At 39.9% G+C, this 15,663-nt stretch overlaps 1 long non-coding RNA gene across 1 annotated transcript; it reads left to right on the forward strand.

Moving 5' to 3' along the window:
• Positions 1-3,773: 3,773 nt before the first annotated feature.
• LOC115838370 lies at positions 3,774-11,806 on the forward strand. Its single transcript, XR_004033380.1, has 3 exons — positions 3,774-3,784; positions 5,365-5,366; positions 11,711-11,806. It is a non-coding gene; the product is annotated as an uncharacterized LOC115838370 (long non-coding RNA).
• Positions 11,807-15,663: the final 3,857 nt, after the last annotated feature.

The raw sequence follows: 15,663 nt of genomic DNA on the forward strand, positions 1-15,663 counted from the left end.
TATTTGGATGTAGCAGGCGATGAAGGAAAGTGAGCAGAAAAGGATGACTCCTGACTAGCTTGAAGCCCAGCCAATTTTTATTTCCTTTAGCCTCTTTTAAACCTGTAACTTGGCTTCTTATTCTGTCTTTACCATTCTGTTCTTTGAGCCCAATTTCCTTCCCTATTTCTTGCTTCCTTCTCTGACAACGGAAAATGTTGAATGGTCAACCCTGTAAATATGGAAGAGAATGTATTAGTTATGTATTTGATGCGCATTGAAGCCCCAGTAGAGACAACTGATTCAGTGGCCTATGTCAAATGGCCCCAAAGAGTAGATGAGGACTCAATAGAACCAAATCAGGTAGGATGTATAGGATCCACTATTATAATCCAATCAGCAAGATTTCAGGCAAGCAAACAAAGATTTAAAATAGGTCTCACTTTAAGGAGTGTTCCAAAAAAGGGACGAGTTCTCCCATTGATTGAGGCTTTAGCTGAGGAAAGCTCAGAGCCATGTGGTTGGCCCTGTCCTGGGGCTGACAGTCATAGCAAGCATAACTTCCCTAGATATGAGGGGTTTTCTTGTTTATCCCAGTAGTCTGTGGCATTTGTGTTCAAAACAAGAGTCACTTTCCCTAAGAAGACTGGCCTTTAATTACAGGCTTTGTACTGGGAGATCCCAGAGCATGGAGTACAAGAGGCCAGGGAGATATCTTAAATTTTGTGTCAATGCAATGAACAAAAACCAGTCACCCTCGAGGACTGGGTGTGAGTCTGGAGATGGAAATCAGGCTGTTCCTGGGAGTCTCTGGACTTCCTCTGCAGTTCTTAGTGCCACATAGTTTAACACGGCATTATTCTGTCCATTATTCTATAACTGCTTTGTTATGTCTCAGTTTTTAAATCTTCAGTTAGTTTCTGAGGGCTGCCAGAACAAAGTACCACAAACTGGGTGGCTTAACATAAATTTATTGTCTCACAGTTCTAGAGGCTGGAAGTTCAAAATCAAGGTGTCAACAGGGCTATGTTTTTCTTCCATCAGCAAGAAAGACTACTCAGGGACTGGCATATTTACTTTATTGGACCAGTTATGTCAAGTCTAAAGCTACATTTTCCTATGAAACCTATGGGGAAGAATTCTGTTTTGACTCATTTAGCTTCTGTGTTTGCTGGAATCCTTGGCATTCCTTGGCTGATAGGCGTCATTCCAAACTCTTCCTCTGTTGTCACATAGCTATCTTCTTCCTCTTTGTCTCTGCACCTTTTCTCCTCTTCTTATAAGGACACCAGTTGGTTATATTGGATTAGGGACTCACCCTACTCCAGTATGACTTCTTAACTAACACATCTTCAGTAACCCTATTCTTAAATAAGGTCACATTCTGAGGCACTGGGAGTTAGGATTTTTTTTTTTTTTGAGACGGAGTCTCGCTCTGTCGCCCAGGCTGGAGTGCAGTGGCGCGATCTCGGCTCACTGCAAGCTCCGCCTCCCTGGTTCGCGCCATTCTCCCACCTCAGCCTCCCGAGTAGCTGGGCTACAGGCGCTTGCCACCATGCCCATCTAAATTTTATTTGTATTTTTAGTAGAAATGGGATTTCACCGTGTTAGCCAGGATGGTCTTGATCTCCTGACCTCGTGATCCGCCCGCCTCAGCCTTCCAAAGTGCTGGGATTACAGGCATGAGCCACCGCCCCCCACCGGGAGTTAGGACTTTGACAATTCTTTCTGGGAGACACAATTCAACCTATAAGGTTGAGGACCGTGTCTCAGACTTTCTTCACTCCAAGGAAACTTAGAGCACTGCTAGGCAGTTTTCTGCTTTTGGTAGGACTGAAGGAAAATTAAGGACCATGATTTCTTTTAAATAAACAGATTTCGGCTGGGCAAAGTGGCTCACATCTATAATCCCAGCACTTTGGAAGGCCGAGCCAGGAGGATCTCTTGAGCCCAGGAGTATGAGGTTACAGTAAACTATGGTCAACTCCACTGCACTCCATTCTGGACAACAGAGTGATACCCTGTCTCTAAAAAAATAAAATAAATTAAAATAAAATGAAACAAATTTTATATAAGGATATAATATGTTTGATTGTAACAGAATAGTACTTTGATATTAACTGATATAAGTCCCCTATGACTTTTTATTTATCTTACAGCCCTTCCCTCATTCTTGAGATATAGATTATCTTAGGAAAGGTAGCTGCAGAAAAATCGGAGAACAAAAGAGTGAAATTTTACCTTTTGAGTTTTAAAAGCTTAGGTCCAGAAAGAAGGCAAAAACATTTAGAATAATACTTGATTAATCACAGATAGTTCTTTCTCCCTCCTTTCTATCTGAGATTGGATAAAGTGTCCAGAACTGGGGGAGGAATAAAGAGGAGCATCTGAGAGAAAGCAGGACGTTTTTTGTTCCTCAGCAGGGGCCATGTGGCTTGCCCCCAGGTCAATTCCTGGGGAGTATGAAGGAAGCGAGATCTTCCCCAGATGGGAATAGGGATTTAGGAGAAGAGGAAGATTATATCTTGCTTTCAGGGAAGTCTTAATACTTGTAGAATTTTCCTGTCCAGGTAGGATAGAAGCAGAGCTGAGTGTTTCCTCTATCTCTGAGAGGGGCACGGAAGTACTCAAGGTAGAGCCAGCCTGGAGAGACCTAGTGGTCAGGAGCAAGAGGCTGAGAAGGGCTCTGGGAACAAGGCCCAGCTAAATGATGGACATCTCAACACATGCAGTTACAGAGAGATGACGGTGCGTCCCTTCCTATGCCTCAAACTCATGTAATCCCAAAGATAGGTCCCTGGATTGATTCACTAGGTTTCCACTACTATATGGAATGAGGCTCATAAAGTAAATTATGTTTGGTTATTAAAAAATAAAGTTAATTTCTTTCAATCCTTAATTTGTGACCTGAGATTTATTTCAACTCAATAAAGAAAATGATCATTCTACACTTGCAAGCTGCCTCATATTTGTAGGTGGCCAGTGGGAACTGAAACTGTTCTCTGGGCAGCCAAGTGTAACATCAGCATTTTCCCAGGGTACAGAAGTTATTTCTGAGATCTCACCGATTCAGTCTCCAGGAAAGAGGGAAAGAGAAAAGCAAGGAGTGGGAGGGGATAAGGGTATGTGATTAAACCACTTAAATTATGTTTTAAAGTTTTGACTTATTGTTCTGAAAGGGACCCTGGCCCTTTTAGAGAGGAAGTTCTAAGAAGCTCTGAAACTTGAGGTACCTGCAAAGATAACTTAGCTGTTGTTGCTAAGGAACAAGTGTGTTTGAATTGTAGTATCAATGTCACCAGCTCCTGCTCAAATTGCAAAAAGTAAAGGAAAGATGTAAAATCAGCAGTGGGGAAGGAACAGTTCAGTGTGATAGGCCATGGGTTATTATTTAAAATTGTCTCTTCTCTGAAAAAATATGGCCTCACATTTGAGGATGTCTCATAATTGTTCCCATAAGGTAAGTATACCAGTCTCTGAATAGTTTCTCTTTGATGGAAGAGGAGAGAAAAGTAGGAAGACAGGGAAGGGAGTAGAAGCCAAGTGGCATAACTGACCTAATTAAAGGACATTTTGGAGGAAGAGGTCATAGTCAGAATGAGCATTTGGAATTAGACTGAGTTTTAAGTATCGGTTTTGCTACTAACTAAATGACCTGGGGCAAATAATTTTTAACTATTCCCCCACCTTGAGTTTCCAATCTGTAAAATAGGATGTGTTGTATTAAGATCTCATGAATTTTGCTATTTTGGCTCTTGATATTTATTTCTAAATCATTCATGATTTTTTTTTTTTTTGAAACAGGGTCTTGCTCTGTGGCCCAGGCTGGAGAGCAGTGGTATGATCATAACTCACCACAGCCTCCAACTCCTGGGTTCAAGTGATCCTTCCACCTCAGCCTCCTGAGTAGCTGGGACCATAGGCATGCACCACCACACCTGGCTAATTTTAAAAAATTTTTTTGGTGGCGTCTTGCTATGTTGCCCAGGTTGGTCTCAAACTTCTGAGCTCAAGTGATCCTCTTGCCTCAACTTCCCAAAGTGCTGGGATTACAGGTGTGAGCCACTGCACTTGACAAGTTTCAATTTTATTTCAATAACCCAGGATGGTAGGCAGCCTCTGAAGTGGTCCCTAAAGATCCCCACTTCCTGGTATTCATGCTCTTGTGTAATCTCTTCTCCTTGAGTATGGGGTGGGCCTAATGACTTGCTTCTAATGAACAGACTATGGCAGAAATAATGCAGAAATAATGGGACAACACCTCCTATATTAGGTTATAAAATGACTATGATTTCTCTCTTTGTTTCATTCTCTTTCTCTTTCTTTCCTTCTCTTGGATCACTTGCACTGAGGGAAGCATGCTGTCATATTGAGAGCAATTCTGTGGAGATGCCCATGTGGTATGGTGAGGGACTGAGGCCCTCAGACAAACAGAAAGACATTGTGGATCCTTCATCCACAATCACGTTTTGAGAAAACTGCAGCCTCAGGCAACAGCTTAGCTACAATCCTGTCTTTGAGCCAGAGGTACCCAAGTAAGCCACTCCCAGACTCTTGACCCATAGAAACTGGGAGATAATAAATGTTTGGTTTTTTAGCTTCTAAGTTTCAGGATAATTTGTTATGCAGCAATAGAGAACTAATACATGGCTCTGGTCCATCTCACAGTGGGCCCAATGTGTCCTGAAATCATTGTGTGTTTATTTCCGCAGTTCCAGAATGCATAATTAGAATAGACATACTCAGTAACTAGCAGAATCCCCGTAGTGGTTTCCTGACACCTGGAATGAGGGCTATAATGGTAGGAAAAACCAAGTGGAAGCCATTTTGTAAGCTGTCTCTACTTACAAAACACTAAACTAAAAGCAATACTGCATTCTCGGAGGAATAGCAGAGATTAGTGGCACTAAAAGGAATTGAAAGATGCAGGGGCTATGATTCAGCCAGATTGACAATGGACTACTTAATCAGGTAGTGACTCCCATTGTAGTTGTTTTTCTAGATGTAGTTTTGTTGCTGGAGCAAATTAACAAATCCCTGGTATGCAGCTATTAATCTGGCACATGCTTTTATCTTTCTACCTGTTAGTACAGACCATCAAAAGAAGTTGACTTTCATCTGGCAAGATAGCAATAATATGTCTTCACTGTCTTACCTCAGGTATATCAACTTTTTAGCTCGTTGTCATAAACTGGTCTGCAAAGACCTTGATTTACTTTTCCATGGGACATCATTAAATTGATGATACTATGCTTATTGGACATAGTGAGCAGAAAGTAGCAACTACTTACTTTAGACACATCAATAAGACATTTGGGTGCCACAGAGCGCAGAAGATAAATCCCAGAGAAATTTGAGGATCTGCTACTTTGGTGAAATTTCTAGGAGTCCAATTATCTGATATATGAAGGGATTTCTCTTCATCAGTGAAGGTCGAATTGCTGCATCAAGCTTCGGTTACTATTAAGAAAGAGGTGTGATGCCTACTGGGTCTCTTTGGCATTTGAAGGCAATATATTTCTCATTTGCACATATTACTTTTACTCATTTACTTAGTGACCTGAAAAGCTATCTGTTTTATGTGGGTCCCAGGGTAAGAGTAAGCTCTACAATGGCCCAACCTGGCATGCAAGCTGTTCTGCCAATTGGACCATGTGATTCAGAAGACCTGAAGGTACTTGTAGTATTAGTGGTTCATAGAGATTCTGTTGGGAGCCTTTGGCCGGCTGCTATAGGTGAATCCCAGCAGAGACCCTTAGCAATTTTTAGCAAAGCCATACCATTCTCTGGGGGTGACTATTTTCCTTTTGAGAAACAGCTTTTGACTTGCTACTGGGCTTCAGAGGCTGAACATATGACCCTGAGCTACAAAGTTACCATGTGACCTGAGCTACCTATTGTAGGTACTGTCTGCCCTACTAAGCCATAAAGTTGGACATGGACAGCAGCACTCCATTATCAAATGGAAGTGGTATCAATAAGATCGAATTTAAGCAGGTCTTGGAGGCACAAGTAATTTGCATGAGGAAGTAGCTCAGATGCCCATGTCTTCTATTGATGCTACATTTACTTCTTTCCTTCAACCACACTTATGGCCTGATGAGGAGTTCCCCACGATCAGCTGACTGAGGAAGAAAACACTTGAGGTTTGTTTACAGCCCATTCTTCATGATATTCAGCTATCACCTGGAAGTGGATAGCTGTAACACTATAATCCCACTTTGGGACAGCCCTGAAAGACTGCATTAAAGGGAAATCTTTCCTGTAGGTGGGATTTTGAACAGGATATGTGTTGTTCATTTTGCCTAGGATGATAGATGGCTAGACATATGGGTCTACATTAGTTCATGGGCATGGCTAATGGTTTGGCTGGGTGGTCAGGGACTTGGAAGGCACAATTGGAAAACTGATATGTGGAGAAGAGATATACGAATAAATCTCTGCAAATGGACACAGAATATGAAGATATTTGTGTACCACATGAGTGCTCACCAAAAGGTGACTCAGTAAAGGAGGATTTTGATGATCTGTTCTGTGGATATCAGTCAGCCTTCTCCAGTCACTCCTGTTGTTGTCCATAGGGTTCATGAACAAATGAAGGTTATTCTGGGCTTCAGCATCATGAACTTTCACTCATCAGGGCCTATTTTCACACAATCTCTGTTAAAGGCAGAGACCAACGCCAGCCTCCAATATGGCACTATTCTTTGGGGCGATCAGCCAGCTATCGGGTGGCAGGTTGATTACGTTGGTCTGTTTCCATCACAGAAGGGACAGCACTTTGTTCTTACTCAATACGGTATTGCCTTTTCTGCTTGAAATGCTTCTGCCAAAACTACCATTTTGAACTGTCATAATACTTTATCTAAATAGCATCACTGTTAACCAAGAAGCTCACTTCACAGCAAATGAAGTGAGGCAATGGACTCATGCTCATGGAATTCACTAGTCGTACCATGTTACCCATTATTCTGAAGCAATTGATGTGTTAAAATGGTAGAATAGTCTTTTAAAGGCTCAGTTATCACACTAGCTGGGTGGCAACACCTTGTGGGACTGGGTCAAGGTCCTTCAGGTTGTGATTAATGTTCTAAATCAATATCCATTCTATAGTGCTATTTCTACCATAGTAAGCTTTACAAGTCTAGGAAGCAAAAGGTGGAAATGGAGGTTGTTGTTCTCATGATCATCCCTAGTGATCCACTAGCACAATTTTTTTTCATCCCCACAATTTTAGGCTTTACTGCTCTAGAAGTCTTAGTTCCAAAGGAAGAAATGCTTCCACCAGGGACACAATGATTCCATTGAACACTCAGTTGAGAAGACTGCCACTTGGCCACTTTGAGCTCCTGATGCCACTGAATCAACAGCATATCAAGAAAGGGGTTACTACACTGGCTGTGTTGACTGACCTTGACTATCAAGGGAAAATTAAGTTGCTACCATGGAATGAATGGCTATGTCTAGAATGCAGGAGACCCTCTTGGGAAACTTTTAGTATACTCATATTTTGTGATTATTAAGTCAGTGTAAAACTACAACAACCTCCAATTCAAGCAGAACTGTTAATGGTCAGAACTTTTAGGAATAAATTTGGAAACAGATAAGGAACTGTAACTAGTTACGGGGCTTGATAAGGAAATATGAATGCTTAGTAGAAGAAGGTAGTTATAAATACCAGCTATGACAACATGAACATGGCAGAAAAGAGGACTACAATAGTTGTGAATACTTACTTTGATGTGCATATTATGTATATATTAACCAAATATTTTTGTTTTCTTCCTTCCTTCCTTCTCATCTCCTTATCTAATATAACATATGCTAAGTTAACTTTTTTCTCAATACTTAAGTTACAAGATATCAAAAAGTGACATGTGAATCAATTAGGAGAAGAATAAAAGATCACCCAAATCAAAAAGAGGACTTTTTATTCTCTTTTGATAAAAGAATTAATGCAGGGCTCAACAAACTATGGCTCATGAGCTGGTCATCTATTTTTATAAATAAGTTTTTCTTGGAACACAGTCATATTCATTCACTTACGCATTTTCTACGGCTGCTTTCATGATACAATGCTGGCATTGAATAGTTGCAACAGAAACTATGTGACCTATAAAACCTAAAATATTTGCTATCTGGCTCTTTAAGAAAAAGTCTCTGACCCCTGAGTGACCATATTTTTGGTTGCATGGTGATAATTGTATTATGTTAGGCAGAAGCATGACTTTATTATTTCCTTTACTTGGAGGTTAACTATGGAGATATGTATGCCTGCAAACTTGGCAAAGGATAGACCGAAGTGGCTTTGTAATGTGTTGCCTTGACTAGGCTGAACTACATTTCCCAGAATTCCCTTTCTTGAATGTTTCCAGTTAGGCTGTATTACAAGAGAGATTCCCCTGGGGGATTTGGAGACTGTAAATGAAGCTATAGCCATTTTGAAACTCACATACCTTGTCTGTTTCCTTGTTGGTGTGGCCAGTGGCCAGGACTGGAACTGCTCCATCTTCCCCTGTATCCTCCTTCAGCTTCTCTCCTCTTGGGGCAGGAGTGTGTGTGCGTGCGTGTGTGTGTCTGTGTGTGTGTGTGTGTGTGTGTGTGCTTAGTTTCATGACAAAGGGCCCTGGCTTCTGCATGACCAAGGTCAGAGGCAACAAGTACAAACACAGGTTTTTGCCTGTCTTATTGGCTCAAGCTTGTGCTTATGGGTTCCAGCTTGTTCTTGCTCTCCCTACTTTACATCTTGACTGCCTACCCTGAGGACTTCCAGCTCCAGCATCAGATGCAATGACAATACCCTTACAGAGACTAGTATTCAACCAGCAACAACAACTGCATAAGGTAAAATCTCTATAACACATTTATGTATTTCTTAAGGGGTCAATATCTTTGATTAAACCCTGACTGATACATGCAATAAACATTTAAAAAAGGCATTTAAATATTCTAATTGGATCAATTTTTTTGCTATCCTTTTGTTGTTAATTTCTAAGCTTTTTGCATTTTTTCAATAAATATGCTTGTATGAATGCTGCTTTTTGTTTATGAACATTTTCTTTATGGCCTAATACATGGTTAGTTGTAACTCTTTCCACATATGTTTCTGAACAATGTGTAATCTCTGTTGAGTACAAAGTTCTATATAACTTGTTACCATGTTATTAACTCTTGCTATGCTTAATTTGTGTTTTCGATATCTTTTATAGAGAAGTGTGTTAACTTTTAACATGATAGTCATTCTGTCAATTTCTCCTGGTAAAATGCTAGAATCTTTTCTCTTCATATTTTTTTGAAACTATACTGTTAGGTGCATGGAAGTTCATGACTAATATAGTTTCTTGGTGGATTATATATTTTATCAATATGAAATACCCATTTTTACCGCTTTTAATGTTTTTATACTACATTAATATTTGCCATTTCTATTATATAATAATTGAGATAATATAAAATGTGCTTGGTCTCTCATGTCTGACAATAGTAAGCAGGCAATAAATAGAGGCTGCTAGTATTATCGTCATCCTTGTAATAATATTATATAATATTATATGTTTATTTATTTATATATTTATTTATATATTTATTATATAATATTACATAATAAACATTATTCAGATTAAGAAAGAGAGCAACTGCCTCTCAGGCACTGCATAATGATGCTTAGAGTTTCTTCTCCTCTAAACAAGGTGATGGAAACTCCAGGGAAGAGAGGCCCCAGGCTTGGACAGATCACCAGAAAGCCTGCCAAAAGAGTCTTCCTAGGCAGCCAAGAGAATACAGCAGAAACAGATTTTCTTGTTGGATCTTGGCCTTTTTGCTTTTGAGGCCCAGCTGAAACTAGGAAGGGTAAAAGCAAAACAAGGTCAGACCTAATAGTAAATGTGTTCCTGTGGTTGGAAGGTCAGAATTATCTCTTCAGAGATCCCCTTGAATTTACATATATTTATTCTAATTCTGACAATAACCCTCTGACATAGGACTGATGCACTTCATTTCCAGATGAGGAAACTGGTGTTCACAGAGGCGAGAGATGTGGTCAAAGTCTCAGAGCCAGTAAATGCAGAGCCAGGGTTTGAGTGCAGCTATAGCTCCAGAATCCACTCTTTCCACTCTTGTCATGCTGCTTCTCAGAGCAGCTCTCCGTGAGTCATCTTGGTGAGGGGCAATGAATTGGGGGTCAGGAGCAACCTTCAGCAAGAGCTGAGATAAAAGTGCAAAATAGAGAGTAAGCCACGGAAGAAATAGAAGTGTTTGGAAATGTTGGAGAAAGGCTCAGACCCATGTTGAAGCTACTCCCTGAACTCTGTGCCCTTTTCCAAATGGACAGAACTATGAGAGAGACGCAATGATAATTCCTCTGAATGATGTTTCTCAGGTCTGAAGAGATGGAATGCACTGGGGATTCTCTCAGCCTTGCCATTTGAGAATGGAGAATCAGGGAGAGAGTGAAAGGCTGGAATTAGAAATTCAAATGCAATCTGATGAAACCACTTTTGACTCCACAGTTATTAACCCCAAGCTGGCTCATTCCTTTAAATCTTGAGCCCGTCTCACATGTAGTATACATTAAGCACCAGAAATTACTGATCTCTCTTTCCATATGGCCAGTGCATCTCCCCACCTCTGGAATGGAAGAAGCAATAAATGCTGAATAAGACATTTTTTTTAGGAAAGACCAAGAGCAAACACATTCTAAAGATGAGGAACCTTGTGAAAAATGTAGAACCAGTGCAGGAAAGAAACAGGTTGCTTTGAAGGATCTGCTAGGGATTTTTTTTGTTTTTTAAACTAGGGAAGTTTGCCCCAGGCACATTCATTCAAATAATAAAATGAGAATGGTGTTTGCAAGAATTTAAAAAGGTCCTTAAACTCTTTTCTAGTCAGAATAGATTATTACAAACTGTTCAAGATAGCTCTTCAGAATTTCGTTTGATGACCTTGACATGAATTTAAAGCAAATCTCTGCCTTAAAAGTTGTATTGGTAGAGTGATTAAAAGTATGTGATGTTCTTTGCAGAGAGGTGTTCATTTGATGAGAAACTGGAGAAAAGCTTCCTAACAATGTTATTGCAGCTCTTTGCAAGAACTTTAGTAAATTCTGGCTTCTGTCCTAGGTTAAGTTAATTAGTAGTAAGTAATTAGTAGTATAGGTAATTAGTGTATATAAGATAACGATTGAAGTTAAATCAACCAAGGATGGGGACAGAAAGGTGCAGGGGGATGGCACAGGCCAAGTTCTGGAATTAATTGCCAGAGGCAAAGTGAGTGAGGCTCCTGAATAGGCTCTGGGCCAGATGGTAATCAGAATGATCTGCTCTAAAGAGATCTTTGATGTTGGTTTATTCTTCATGGGATTCCTGGGATTGAAAGACAAGGGCAGCCTTCTAAAGCCCTACTTGATTTGCAATTTTTTTATAAAATAGGTCTGGTGAATAATACCTAATTTTCATTACTCCCAAATTAAGTCACAGCATTTCACCCAATTTCTACCTGGATGAATTCAGTCCATGAAAAGGGTCAAACTCTGTAAAATATTTGAAGAGAGTTATGCTGAGCCAAGTATGAGTAACTATGGCTGGTGACATAGCCCTCAGGAGATCCTGAGAACATGTGCTCAGGCTGGTAGGGGTGCAGCTTGGCTTTATACATTTTAGGGAGACATGAGACATCAATCAAATACATTTAAGATATACATTGGTTCAGTCCAGAAAGGCAGGACAACTCCAAGCTTCCAGGTTATAGGTAGATTTAAAACTTTTCTGATTGGCAATTGGTTGAGTTATTATCCATAGAAAGGAATTGTCTAGGTTATGATAAGAGGTTGTGGAGATCAAACTTTTATCATGCAGATGAAGCCTCCAGATAGCAGGTTTCAGAGAGAATAAATTGTAAATGTTTCTTATCAGACTTAATGTTGGCGTTGATGTTAATGCTGGAGAGTATAAAAAGGCACATCAGACCCTCACTTCCCGTCAAGGCCTGAACCAGTCTTTCAGGTTAAATTTTAGAGCACACCAGCAGATGAGGAAGTCCATTCAGATAGCTGGAGGTGGCTCAGAATTTTGTTTTTGGTTTTCAATTCATAATGCAGAACTCTTTCATTGAAGAAATTGTTACAGGAAAGGGGTCCCGATCTGGACCCCAAGAGAGGGTTCTTGGATCTCATGCAAGAAAGAATTCAGGGTGAGTCCACAGAGTAAAGTGAAAGCAAGTTTATTAAGAAAGTAAAGGAATAAAAGAATGGCTACCCCATAGACAGAGCCACCCTGAGGGCAGCTGGTTGCCCATTTTTATGCTTATTTCTTGATGATATGCTAAACAAGGGGTGGATTATTTATGCCTCCCATTTTTAGACCATATAGGGCAACTTCCTGATGTTGCCACGGCATTTGTAAACTGTCATGGCACCGGTGGGATTGTAGCAGTGAGGACAACCAGAGAACACTCTCGTCACCATCTTGGTTTTGGTGGGTTTTAGCTGGCTTCTTTACTGCAGCCTATTTTATCAGCAAGGTCTTTAAGACCTGATCTTGTGTTGACCTTCAATCTCATCCTGTGACTTAGAATGCCTTAACCATCTGGGAATGCAGCCCAGTAGGTTTCAGCCTTAGTTTAGCCAGCTTCTATTTAAGATGGAGTTGTTCTGGTTTACACGCCTCTGACATTTCCCCCATCCCTTTTATAGGAGACCCCTTAATCCTAAGGGTTGCAGAGGGATGAAGATCCATTTTCTGTAACTTCTTCAGGCTGAACAGGGACAATTATATTCCTGCCTAACTATTAGGGTCTTTTGTGTTTAGGGTAGAGAGGAGCTCAGTCAGAAAGTGTTGGTACGGCGAGGGCCATTCAAAACTCCGAATTCTGACAAAAGGTGATATCTGGAAGATTAGTAAGTGTTCAATTTAAGAAAACATTCAGTAAGCTTATCCTGCATCCCTACACAAAGAGTACTGCAGCAATGTATTTCACAACAGTAAAGCAAAATAAGTAAAATTATTCCAGGTAAACTTAGAAGGCTTTCCATGAACTAGGCAACTGTTGGAACCAAGCTGATATGGGGTTGCTAGAAGATTCCAATGTGTGCCCAAGATTAGAATATTGATCCAGGTTTTTACATTACCCATCTGAGCAGCAGCCAGAGATCACTGATTGGTTCACAGGAATGAACAAGGTTAGTCTAAATTGCAGAAACAATCTTAAAAACAATTGATGATACTAGAATCTAATAACAAGTGTACCATAGTTTTTGAAACATAATTTTTCTCTCCAGTTTCCCACATTTACTAAAGACAAATTATGGTAAGACTGATTTGCTTTATTATGCTTTGTCTGATTATTTGTATAAAGTGCAGCAAGAATAATTATTTTTTCACATAGGCTTTTTGTAAATTGGCTTTGATGGAACTCTGTTTCATAGAAGGAATCTCAGATAAGACTTTTTTAAAGCCAAGGCCAGCCATGGGTTTGTGCCCTCAAATACCTAAGAGTTGAGTAAATTCCTCTCCTCTTGGGGTCCCAAGATAACCTGAGGTTCCTGGACCTGTTCGAAAGTGACATTCTTTACTTACAACAGGTCAGAAACCTTGTACAGGGACTGTTGTAGGCGAGGTATGAGGCTAGTTCCCCAAGGGGCTTTTATTGGCTCTGTAAGTCAAATTTGAGTTCTTAAAGGAAAGCATGCCATTCCAGGCAAAGTCTTGGTAAAATAACCAATTTTTCCAACCGTGTCCTGTTGCAAAAGAAAACAGATTCTTACTGCACTTATGCAAATAACTATATTGCCATAAATTTAGAATAGTTAGAAATAGTTTCCAAATTCTGGAGAAATCAGGTAGGAGAAACAAATACGCTCCAAATTTTGTCCACAGGGTTATGCTTTACTCAATTGTTGAAAGCTGTAAATAGCTTAAAAGAAAAGTTTTCTTAACTTTGCAAAACAAAACAAAGGATCAGTAACTTTTTTTTTTATTATTATACTTTAAGTTCTAGGGAACATGTGCACAACGTGCAGGTTTGTTACATATGTACACATGTGCCATGTTGGTGTGCTGCACCCATTAACTCATCATTTACATTAGGTATATCTCCTAATGCTATCCCTCCCCCTCCCCCAACCCCACAACAGACCCCAGTGTGTGATATTCCCCATCCTGTGTCCAAGTGTTCTCATTGTTCAATTCCCACCTATGAGTGAGAACATGTGGTGTTTGGTTTTCTGTCCTTGTGATAGTTTGCTGAGAATGATGGTTTCCAGCTTCATCCATGTCCCTACAAAGGACATGAACTCACTCTTTTTTATGGCTGCATAGTATTCTACGGTATGTATGTGCCACATTTTCTTAATCCAGTCTATCATTGATGGACATTTGGGTTGGTTCCAAGTCTTTGCTATTGTGAATAGTGCCACAATAAACGTATGTGTGCATGTGTCTTTATAGCAGCATGTTTTATAATCCTTTGGGTATATACCCAGTAATAGGATCGCTGGGTCAAATGGTATTTCTAGTTCTAGATCCCTGAGGAATCACCACATTGACTTCCACAATGGTTGAACTAGTTTACACTCCCACTAACAGTGTAAAAGTGTTGCTATTTCTCCACATCCTCTCCAGCACCTGTTGTTTCCTGACATTTTAATGATCACCATTCTAACTGGTGTGAGATGTTATCTCATTGTGGTTTTGATTTGCATTTCTCTAATGGCCAGTGATGATGATTTTTTCGTGTGTCTTTTGGCTGCATAAATGTCTTCTTTTGAGAAGTGTCTGTTCATATCCTTTGCCCACTTTTTGATGGGGTTGTTTGATTTTTTCTTGTAAATTTGTTTAAGTTTTTTGTAGATTCTGGATATTAGCCCTTTGTTAGATGGGTAGATTGCAAAAATTTTCTCCCATTCTGTAGGTTGCCTGTTCACTCTGATGGTAGTTTCTTTTGCTGTGCAGAAGCTCTTTAGTTTAATTAGATCCCATTTGTCAATTTTGGCTTTTGTTGCCATTGCTTTGGTGTTTTAGACATGAAGTCCTTGCCCATGCCTATGTCCTGAACGGTATTGCCTAGGTTTTCTTCTAGGTTTTTTATGGTTTTAGGTCTAACATTTAAGTCTTTAATCCATCTTGAATTAATTTTTGTATAAGGTGTTAGGAAGGGATCCAGTTTCAGCTTTCTACATATGGCTAGCCAGTTTTCCCAGCACCTTTTATTAAATAGGGAATCCTTTCCCCATTGCTTGTTTTTGTCAGGTTTGTCAAAGATCAGATGGCTGTATATGTGTGGTATTATTTCTGAGGGCTCTGTTCTGTTCCATTGCTCTATATCTCTGTTTTGGTACCAGTACCATGCTGTTTTGGTTACTGTAGCCTTGCAGTATAGTTTGAAATCAGGTAGTGCGATGCCTCCAGCTTTGTTCTTTTGGCTTAAGATTGTCTTGGCAATGTGGGCTCTTTTTTGGTTCCATATGAATTTTAAAGTAGTTTTTTCCAATTGTGTGAAGAAAGTCATTGGTAGCTTGATGGGGATGGCATTGAATCTATAATTCTTCCTATCCATGAGCATGGAATATTCTTCCATTTGTTTGTGTCCTCGTTTATTTCGTTGAGCAGTGGTTTGTAGTTCTCCTTGAAGAGGTCCTTCACATCCCTTGTAAGTTGGATTCCTAGGTATTTTATTCTCTTTGAAGCAATT

Source organism: Nomascus leucogenys, chromosome 14 (genome assembly GCF_006542625.1).
Source record: "Nomascus leucogenys isolate Asia chromosome 14, Asia_NLE_v1, whole genome shotgun sequence".
Taxonomy (NCBI): Eukaryota; Metazoa; Chordata; class Mammalia; order Primates; family Hylobatidae; genus Nomascus; species Nomascus leucogenys.